This window comes from Meleagris gallopavo, chromosome 6 (genome assembly GCF_000146605.3).
Source record: "Meleagris gallopavo isolate NT-WF06-2002-E0010 breed Aviagen turkey brand Nicholas breeding stock chromosome 6, Turkey_5.1, whole genome shotgun sequence".
Classification (NCBI taxonomy): Eukaryota; Metazoa; Chordata; class Aves; order Galliformes; family Phasianidae; genus Meleagris; species Meleagris gallopavo.
The window spans coordinates 15543684-15555019 of NC_015016.2; the positions used below are offsets into that span (position 1 = coordinate 15543684).

At 34.0% G+C, this 11336-nt stretch overlaps 1 long non-coding RNA gene across 1 annotated transcript; it reads right to left on the minus strand.

Annotated features, from left to right (window-relative positions):
• Positions 1-496: 496 nt before the first annotated feature.
• On the minus strand, positions 497-6207 carry LOC109368147. The gene is made up of 3 exons (XR_004160086.1): positions 6009-6207; positions 3269-3368; positions 497-3150 (listed from the first exon to the last, which is right to left on the minus strand). It is a non-coding gene; the product is annotated as an uncharacterized LOC109368147 (long non-coding RNA).
• Positions 6208-11336: the final 5129 nt, after the last annotated feature.

An 11336-nucleotide genomic window follows, 5' to 3' on the forward strand; every position in this document is an offset into this window, starting at 1 on the left:
GAGGCAGGGAAACTGGTTTTGTTTGCTTGTTTTTAATATTATCATTTATCGTTTGCCTTTTCAATCTTAATAAAATCCAAGAGAGATCCTCTCTCATATCTCCAAGCTTGAGGGGGATTGGGAATTCCCAGGAACTGGCTGTGGTTTCCTGCTACTGGGAACTATTCTCGTGGCTAGAACTGGAAAAGTCTAATAAAATCAGAGTACAGGGGTTTTCAAGCTTCTCATGAAATATTATTCTACAATTAGTGAGACTCTCATTTCAAACCTGTAATGATGCCAGCACCTTTCCAAACACTGTTCATATCTGGCATGTATGGTACTGTGCTGCTCTACATGTCTGGCTTTAAGAGACATGATGTCAGCTTTAGTAATACCTTCCAACCACATTATCTTGCTGCTGTTATATTCTGCTTCTAGACTTTCAGAATTCCTTGTCAGCTACTAATTCATAATGTTCAAAGTGGAGACCCACTGATCACTTTAACAGCTTTAGTGGCTAAGTCACCCTTACTAGTCCTTATTACTATTGGTCATTATCAAACTAATTATGGCCTAGCACTCTCAAACCTCTGAAGCATGCTGAATATCCAAAGATAAAAATAATGCAATACAAACAAATCAATTATTGATAATGCTCAATTCTTCAGTAACAATAGCAAGAATGACTAATGATGCCAATAAATTTACACCATTCTTGGAATATTTATTCTTACAAATAGGAACAACAAACAAACAAGCAAATTTCTCCAGCAAAGTTTTTTTTTTTCTGTACATCTTCACGTAATTACAAGCTTTCAGCAATTTGTCAAAACAAAATATCTGCTACTTGTTGCCAGTCTTTTAAAGCGTATTTTAGTAGTTATGTCATGTATATGAAAGACACAAGATGCCAATCCCCTCAGTGCATACACTGGCAATTTTTTTTTAAACTTCTGCAAATATTAAACAGATTTAAGAAGTGGAAAGTGACTACTGTTTGTTAGGAGCTACATTCATAAATCTGCCTTGGATGGACTTAAAGTTGATATGAGTAAATGACTAATGGACTTGAAATATTGAACTGTTGCTTGCAGTTCATAAATAACATTCTTTTCCTTAATGCTGGCTGTATTTTGTCCTGCAAGCTCAGTTTCTAAAAGCTACTGCATCAGAATGAGTCTGAACTAAGAAGCTTTTTCAGAAACTGCCAAAACAGAAGTTGCCATAAATTTAAAATAAATTTTAAAAAATCATCCTTTCGATGTCCAAGGAATAGGCACATATTTAGATACATAGATACAACATATTTATCTCTAAAAGATGGTTCTACTGCATCTCTTTCAGACTCATTGCACAAGTTCAGTGGATTGGGTAAACAGTTCACTTTGAAATGATGTAGCTTGGTGGAAACAGAAATCAATATTTTAATAGATGTCCCACTTATTGCAGTCTACTTCTCAGACTGAAGAAATGTCATTAAATCCTACAATACTTATTAAACTTGGGTATGGCATGCAGAGATCATTTTGTCTACAACTGAAAACAGCTTCTACGACCTTGTAGCTTGTATGAGGTTGCACTAGGCTTAAAATGGTGCTTAAAAAGGTATTTTCCTTTCTATACTGAGTTTCCACCGTCACCCTGTGATTTGTAGCAATGGTTATTTCTCTGCTCTTTTTTTCATTTTGATCAGTAAAATAATTATTCTCAAGTAGATCTTATAAAAATCAGAAGAGTTATTATAAAGGTGACAATGATGATTTCACTTATTCTTTTCTAAACTTCTTTCTAATAATTTCTATTATCTTGCTTGCATGCAAACAGAGGCACATGACAAAGTGCTATACTAACCAACAAATTTCAAGGAATAAAATAGGAATAAAATTGCAAAAGGCAGTTGTATGAGTTTCATGTGAAAAAACAGGCTGCCAAAAGACTCTACAAACATCTATTTTGAAAGATAGGTGCAAAACTGACTTCATTCATGGTCAGTCTCCATAGATACATTCTCGCTTGCTCTTCCATATGTCCTCCTCCACACCAGATTTATTACCAACAAACTTTCTAAAGGTCACTATCTAAAGGTGATGAAACTTGACTAACATCCTTGAACATATACTTCATTCTTTTCATTCAGTACATTTTATCATTTAGTCAGATAAAGAAATCATTGCCATTTTAAGACTTATTCTTCTGGTATCTTCTACTGCTTGCATTCATTTTTCTTTAATAAATAACAAAGTGCTTACCTTTTAGTTCACAATCATCTCAGATATCAAGAAGTGAATATTAGCAGATATTCTGGGGGAATTTGTTTGAATATGTTTCTAAAAATATACTGTGTTTGCTTAGCAGTAGAGGTTTAGCCAAGGCACCATCTGCTGGCAGTTCTGATAGCAGCTACCAAGAGAGTGAAATACTCATCGTGAACATTTTTAAACATGTCAAGCTATTTTAGGGCAATATCCCTGATTTAAGGGTCAAAGTAATGCATAAGCATTGCCCACAACTTTTTGTCTTGGCTAATGACAGTGGCTCTGGATAAAAATGTATCATGTCTAACTGGAAGAAATGATGAATGTATTTTGATCTACTTAACATATGTAATGTAGGTTTTGGTATTTCTAACAAAATAGATTTGTTAAATAAAATTTTCAATATTTGTTGAAAAAATGAAGGTATGAAAACATGAATTTTCTTTGCTGTTCTGTTTTTGAGGAAAAAGGAATTCCATACAACATTGTAACACTTTATTTTTAAATTTTTTTAAAAGAATAATTCATTTTTTCTTTTTCCTTTCAATTTTATTGTTATTATTTTAAATATAAAATAAGAAAATCTTTAAACTTTGTCAGACAATTTTCGTCAGATCTGAATTTTTTCTGCCACTGAGAGTTTAGAAATGGTATTTTTTTTCTCAAGATAAAAAAAACATGGAAATCATATGACAACCTGCAGAAGAGAAATTATTCTCTGTCCATGTATTCTACAGATTGGTAGAAGATTTTGTACACAAACACTTTTAAATTTAAGCACATCTTAATAGTATGACAGTAACCAGAACACAGTAGATTGACTCCCATTTGCTCATTCTGGTGCCTTAAACTGTCTTTTCCTCCAATAAGAAGATCAGGTTTTTCTGCTTCCAGTTCCACAGAAGAGGATAATCTGGATTTAGGTTAGGAATTCCCAAACAAGTTATTAACAATTGGAATAACACCAAATCCAGTGCAGGGAATAGATACAAATAACAATTAGTATGTAATGGTAAATGTAGCACTATTACCTTTAATACTACCCTAGGCATGATAAACCGCAGGAAATTTTTCCACTTCTGTCAAACTACAGTGATTCAGAATTCCACAGAAAAATCTTTAATGCTGCTGCTGAAAAGATGCAAAATATAATGATCACTTTTGTTTTTTTACAAATAAATTGATAAAATGCTCACAATAGAGTAGAATAGCAAACACTAAATTGATAGGAGCCATTAACAAATAAAATCCTGTGACAGAATAGCTTAGGATTAGACAAGACCTAATTAAAGTCAGTATCTTCTGCACCACACCAAGCCCCAGTGACTCAGCTTACAGCTAGTTAAATCAAGGGAGACAGCTGGAAGTGGAGGAAGAAAACCTACCCTCCCAGCTTGCTGAAAATAGAAATAAAATGAGACTATTCTGTGATAATTGCTCCAGTGTAGTGCCTTGCTTTCCACTCCATGGAGACCCTGGCACACAGAAACTGTTTATCTGGCTCCATGCTTCTTATTTTCTACTCATTAGTCTGCATATATTACCAGTAAAAATATCTGACGCTGTTGGCCTGCATCAGGTTTCCTATCCAGTAACTTTTCCTGGGTGCTTCCCTTTGCTGCCATCAGTACTCTGCCAGATCTATGCTGATGAAAATCAAAGCCCACTGCTCTTACTTACCTGTGACAGAGCTCACACTGAGACACTGTGAATGGTTTAATTCAATAACAGTTAAGTAAGAGAAGAGTATTTTCTCTTTAGGAAAAAAAATTACTACATGAGAAATACCTATAAAACAAAAACAGAGCACAAACAAACAAAATACAAAATGCAAGGTGAAGAATGTTTCCACCATAGACTTTTCCATAAATTCAGATATTCTCAAAAGGCCTCAGAGCTCTTATAGAGGTGTGTTTGTAGAATGAGGTTGTTGGAGAAAAGTCATGCAGATCATAGAATCATAGAATAATTAAGGTTGGAAAAAATTAGTAAGATCATCCAGTCCAACTATCAGCCCATATCCAGTGCCCATATCCACTAAATCATGTTCCTCAGTGCCACATCTCCATGGTTCTTAAATACCTCTGGGAATGGTGACTCCACCACTCCTTGAGCAGCCTGTGCCAATACCTCACCACTCTTTCTGAGAATATATTTTTCTAATACCAAATCTCACAATCTGCTGGAGTAATTTAAGGCTATTATGATGCCTACATTTTGTCCGTGAATATTGAGTAAATCTGTCCATAGTGCAGAGATCAGCCCTGTATCTCATCAGAAAAACAGCAGCATTTACAACCAGCAGCTATCATGCTTCATTATCTAAACAGTGAAGGACTTCTCACCTGCTTAGACCTTTTACAATTTTGATTTTGGTTCAAAATTTAAAGAATAGTTTGGCATAAAAAATATTTTGTATCATTTTTGTTATTATTTTTGCTGATATTTATATATCCAGTTCCTTCTATTTTAAAACTTCACAGTTTTTTTTTCCCCCTCATCTTTTTTTTTTTTGGAGTGAATAATGCAAGAAACTCAGTTGGGAAAAAAGCAATACAGATTTGTTAGAGCCTTTGTACATGTTTCTTTTTTTACATTTCCTGTTGGCTTAAGCACATTGTGTTCCTGTACATCACATCCTTTTAGAGCCATATGTGGAAGCGATAAAGTGTATCCGTGCCTTCAAACATATGAAGTATTTGTTTAGCTAACTGACTAAGGAAAATACTATGAGCTCATTAACAAATATGGTTATATGTGGTCATTTAATCACAGAGAGCAAGCTGCAGAATAGAGCACAGGAAATATTAGTCAGCACAAGCAGTGGATAACTGTCAGTTACTGATCTCAGGATTTCTTTCCAGGCAGACAGCAAATTAGCAATAAAATATATCAAGTCAGCCAGCACTTTCCACTAAGATCATATTTCCAGGCATAGAAATGTTTGCAGATATAGGTGGCGATTGCTGACTAAATTCAAAAGGAACATTTTCTGCCTCCAGTACAAAAAAAAAAAGTACTGCCTATTTCAATTACAGCTCATGTAGAAAGAAACACACTGGATGAGGGAATTTGTTCTTGTAAATGCCTTTCTCACCTATTCGGAGACTTATTAATGTATGTCTACACTGCTCACTGAGGCATAGCCCCATCTAGAAGAAAAATGAAATTTATACATTCTTTTTAAAATATCCATCCATCCCCCCCCACACACACTGCTTTAGTGTGTCAGTCAAGAGTGCTTTGCTCTCTGTGCAAACTTAGAACATGTACTGAGGAACGAAACCCATTTTGCATGACCATAGTGTACACATGCCTTGAACACTTGACAACAAAAACATCTGATGGTGACATCAGGCTAACAGATTTGTCTGTCCTATGGAGAAAGACAAAGTTCAAATAAGAATGGAATGTTATGAAAGAAAAACTTGAAAGAGCTGATCACAGGAACAGCATTTGATTGAAAACTTCCATTAATTTTATATGTGGTTTACATTTTTTTTTTTAAATATTGCAAATCATCAATTAGTTTTATAGGTTAGAGAACTAAACTGTGTGTTTGGAAAGATTTGCAAGTATTTGTGACTTCTGTCTTCTTAATCTCTAAAATTTGGCAAAGCTTAGTTTTTTTTCTACATGCATAAGTAACAACTCACATCAGACTGACAATTTTCATTTCCAAAACAAAGCACATACTAGCAGAGTGATAAGAAAAGTAAGAATTGCCCAGTGTTCAGACTGCAGCCCCTTAACTTCCACCTTGTGACCTACCTCCTAGCATATTGGTTGCTGCTGTTCTGCATCCCTGCAGAGGATTTACAAGTCATCACCAGAAGATCTCAGCTTTGTTTCAGAAGCCGAAGTGTATGATGAGTGAATTCAGTCAAGGAAAGCTTCACAGTCAAATCATAAAAGTCAAATTCATTAATCCTTAAATGTGCATTATATATTCTTCTGCTAACTATAAAGACAAGCTACCAAAAAAAATGGAAAACAAAGTTAAAAAGAATAATTGTCAGAAAACCTGAAAAAGGACTCCGATTTTCAATACCGATAGCTATCGGGTGTTAATAACACTATTAATAATTATTAATAGTAATTTATATATATTTCATATTTCTCTACCTCAAAGACTATGGATAGGTTCATTAAATTATGTCATAGGGGTGACATTACATTCAGTATCTTTCAAAGAACTATAATAATTAAGTACAGGGCATGCCTGTGAAAAGATGGGTCAGTTTGTGTCTGAAGTACAATTCAGATCTGTGGTCAGTACAAGAAAAATCACAAATGTGTGGCTGTCCAAGAGAGAAAGATCATCTTTACTAAACTGAATCAGGAAGGTTTTATGGAAACAAGCTTCATACACATTTCTTTATATTTTATAACTTCTATGACTTACAATTGCCACAGCCTCAGCTGAGGATAGTAACACATTACTATTTTCATTTATTTTAACAAAATCTTGTTATTCTTCATTGCAGATTGCTTTAAGTGTGGCAACATTGTGCTGAGTCTGAACAATGATGCATATTCCATGACAGAACATTTTTCTTTGGTTGCCCTTGTTTATTCAGCTGCACTACTCACTCAGCTGCTTCTCTCTCATTGAAAAGGACTGTCACCGTTCCCATTATAAAAATGTAGATGCTATGATAGAAATACATGCCAGTAACTCTTCCACAAAGATTTTAAAAGATCCCATCTATAGAGTTATTTTACATTACAAATGAAATGTTACAGATCATTAGTCTAGAATGTGAGCTAGTTGTTAGACAAAATGAATTAAAAAGCCTAGATTTATTTCATGTAGAAAAGTATAATCTGCATGTGTGCTGTAATTACTTTTTGTTAGAAATTCATGAGAACTGTTTCATCTGCAGACTTACACTGCATAATTAATACTCTGTATATGATACTGCATGGACATAACTAGTAGGCCACCTAGAATTTCTAAATTAGCTGGTGAAATATGGTGCATATATGGACAGATAAAAGAGCTCTGAAAAGAAATGAAAGCTGCTCAAACATCTGCTGTCATCAAAATCCAGCAAGTGTGAAAGTGTACAGTCTTTATAGTGAATATGAAAAACAGACAAATTTACACATACAAAAATGAACCTTGAATTTCAAAATATAAATAATAAAATTAGATTTTATCTTAAATTCTGACTTTATAGCACCAGAATTTTATATATATATACACACACACGTTTGGCTTTTTTTTTATTTTATTTTTAGAGGGTAAGAGGTCATTTATGATTTCCAAAATTGCGTACTGTACTCAAATATGTTGAATTTAGTCCTAGAAACACTTAACATATGAACAGAACTGAATCTGCTCCAACTGTTGTCAGACACAGTTCTGGCTGTTTAGTTACTCACCTTTCTTGTACAAAAGAATGACTCCATTTTTCACTCATTCATTCCTTATCCCAACTACTATACAAACATAGGCAAAAAAATGTAATTAGTGCAAACTGCCCTCCCTGGTTAACCAACCAGGTCCAACAAAACACTTCCTTTGTCTTCAAAAGTCTGCAGAAGCTAAGTTCTATTTCAGGATAAAGACATCAATTTCCTTTTAAAAATAACAACAACAAAAAAAATCAGAAGAAATAAGAACTGCATTCTACAAAATGTTTATGTTTCATTAGTTTAAACACTATCAAGATCCAGAGTTCCTTTTTCTTCCTTTTTTTTTTTCTTTTGCTTTCAATATGTTTTTGAAGCTTTCCTTATCAAAATGTTCAGACTGTGCCAGGAATATTTTCCTTTAAGGTTGAAAATCCCTGTTATACCATAACAAAGACTTGCAGAAATAACACAATTATCTTCACCTTTCTTTAAACAAAAAGTGAATCTGCTTTCTGAACATGATTTACAGGAATGCAGAATACATGTATGTGTGTGTTTTCTGAATAGGACATTTATAAAGATTTTAATTTGCTGTCAAGGACAACTTAGCAGATCAAGATGAAACTATTTTATGATTCATTTGCCAAGTGTGACAGAGGCAGCTGAGATTAATTTAATCTGCAGTTTTAAGCATTAGTATTCATAAGGAATCAGAAGCACAAATAAAAGCATTCAGTCTTTTTTCTGAAGGGACAAGTTTTATATTGTCTATGTGGTGAAGATCACATTAAGTTGTAGACTTTTGAACATCTTTGTTAAAATAGAAATACTGAAATAATAGCACTCAGAAGAATCTATTGATGATCTTCAGAGACAGACTTGAGTGAAACACTGTCCAAAATGTATACAAGTGTAATGTTTGCACCTACAAGATAATGATTACCCCCAGCAGTCTGTCATTTCTCATTTGGCACAGTGTCTAAATATTTGGGGGCTTTATAATATTGGTTTATAGCACAATAGATTGGGGGAAGGGACCTAGTTTAACCTATAGTAAATTTTTCATTTGTCCAATATCCTACAGAACACAATACCAAAACTGAGCATGTATTTTGCCATGTCCAGAATGCATAACAGTAATTTAAGTTTTATAAGAGCAAGACAGCATTACTGGATAAAATACATGAAGCTAAATGTTAAGTGTTCAATGGGTCACGGAGCCAAATACCTATTCATTTTTTATTTGAATTTAAACTACCTTAAAAAGAGTGGAGAGAACATGAATGGACAGATGTAGGTTGATTCTGTGATTCCTACAAAAGTGACTGGAGGAAAAAATATCCTATTGTCAGCAACAGAACTGATAGAAAAAAAAAACAGTATTTAAAAAAGGAAACTGTGCAGACTGCCTACTGAGGATTTTCTCTAAAGACCTTGGTCTCTTAGAAGTCTTCAAGTGAGTAGACTGATGCCTGTCAGACGCAAACAGAATAAGAGATGTAAAAACTTGCACTGCAGCAGAAGGAATGAACAGAACCCTCCGAAGATACAGATTTGAACAGGAAATATATTTAAGTACATAATGATTCAATAATTTCATATTTTATCTATGGCTTTGCTTTTTTTCCAGTACCTTTCTGCTCTTCTATCCAGACAACACTCAACAATGACAAGTGTGTTTTAAAGCTCCTGCTTACAGAATAACAGACTGACTTTGAAAAAGAGCTGGCTGGGATTAAAAACATTGAGGGCATGCTGGCTGTGTAAAGCTAATTAAGTAAAATACAGGCTCTTTAACTTACATAGACATAGCCATATGACACTAATAATAGCTTGGAGATGGGAGATAGTGGAAGAGACAGTGAAGGAGTTTCTAGGCTGGAAAGTAAAATACATGTACTCATTCAAGAGAAACCCATTTAATTGCCTGGGTATATTTAAATAGCCAAGAGTGTAATTGTTGTACTTCTTCAAAAGGAGTAATAGAATGAAGTTATACAGTAATGGGTAAGCAAATTAATTCAATAAAAATGATATTTCACATCTAAATTAAGTGTGCCTAGTAGTATGCACATTACATACATTAATCCTAGGCTACACAGAAGATTCCACATCTTATAATTCACAGTAGATATTTAGATGTATTTTTCTTTCCTATATTCATCCTTATACATCCTATACTTTCATGTCACATCAACTAGAAATCCAGGTAAAAGATTGAATTAGGAAGTATCAATTGCCTTTAAAGAAAGTGATTTTAATTGTTCTGTTCTTTCCATATTTCAAACATGGAACACTAAGGCCCCTCCAACCTCTATGTATTCAACTTTTTTGTTTCTAACAGAAAACTTACATAGGTCTTGCAAAAGAAAATCAGTATTGCCTTGCTGTCACACATCAGCAGGATGTACTGGTGAAAGTTTGAAAGTTTAAACCAGAAATCTTATTAATATAATTATAGGACCTAAGTATCATCATCCAGACTGCACTAATACTGAAGATTTCTTAAAAAAGTAAGAAATAAATTCTTATCCTAATACTGACTTAGTTTTTGTCTCTTTCTTAAGATCTTTGAAAGCAAAGATATTACTCACTCACAAATGCAGTCTGTAGACAGACTGCAAACTTTTGCCCTAGGTAAATCAGTAAGATATGACAATATCTCCACTATGTGGGAGGGAGTAAAATCTGTCTCACAAATGTCTTCTATATATTTCCATTAAGGCATCTATTTCTGATGAAACTAACTGAATTTTGAACCACAGAAAGATCTGCCAAGAGTTCTGGTTTTGGAGTACTGTATATAAACAAGAAATTGCCACTGGAAAACCAAAAACAGATGGATGTTTTAATCTGTAGCCATTTTTCCATCACCCACATTGTAATGTGTCCCATAAACATTATTTTTGGAAAACTGAATAGTACAACTAAAAATACAGGAAGAGCAGCTGAAGTACATTAATGATATTTTATAGTCCTTATTACAGTATTTAAATACACCTCCAATATATCTGATTTTACTTTATATAAAGTCAGTTATTTTTGAGGGTTGCTCTGAAAATAATGCCTCCTGTTTTATTATATTGGCACACAATGTCAGAGGCTGGTGTTTGCAGAATGGCAATGAGGCTGAACTTTCAGCCAATATTCCATTTCATTTTGTTGCAGCGCAACAGATGGCAGCAGAGGGGTAGTCAAACAGTGAATATGAGCACAGTGAGGAGGTGAGTGGTGCATCTCAGCAGTGATGACAGCAGCAATGGCTCATCTCCGCTAGAGCAGTTTTTTTTTTGTTTGTTTGTTTGTTTTTTTATAAGCATGGCATGCAGTCTCTTGTTCATTGTTGTCAAAAATGAAAAGCTAATGGTGGTGATTTTGTCGAAAAAGTATTCCACAGTTGAGAATTTGCTCTATCAAATAGTGTTATTGTGCTCTTTGTATCTGTTGCAGCTTCCGTGGAAACCAGTAGGAGACTTATCCTTCAGAGTAACCTATGTAATTTGTATCTGCTTTATAATTCTAACTGCTTCCCCAACCTTAAATCTGCTGAAGTAGAAAAAGTCCCCTGGATTTCAAGTAAATTTAAATTAAAACTTATTGGAATTTTCACTGGATTTGAAAATTTCAGTATTCAATTATGCTCCAAAGCAATATAATCACTAGTTCAGTGAAAAAATACTTCTGAAATACTATGCTTCCCTATGAAATTGTGGTTTGTTGAGCTTTTTTTCTTTTTTC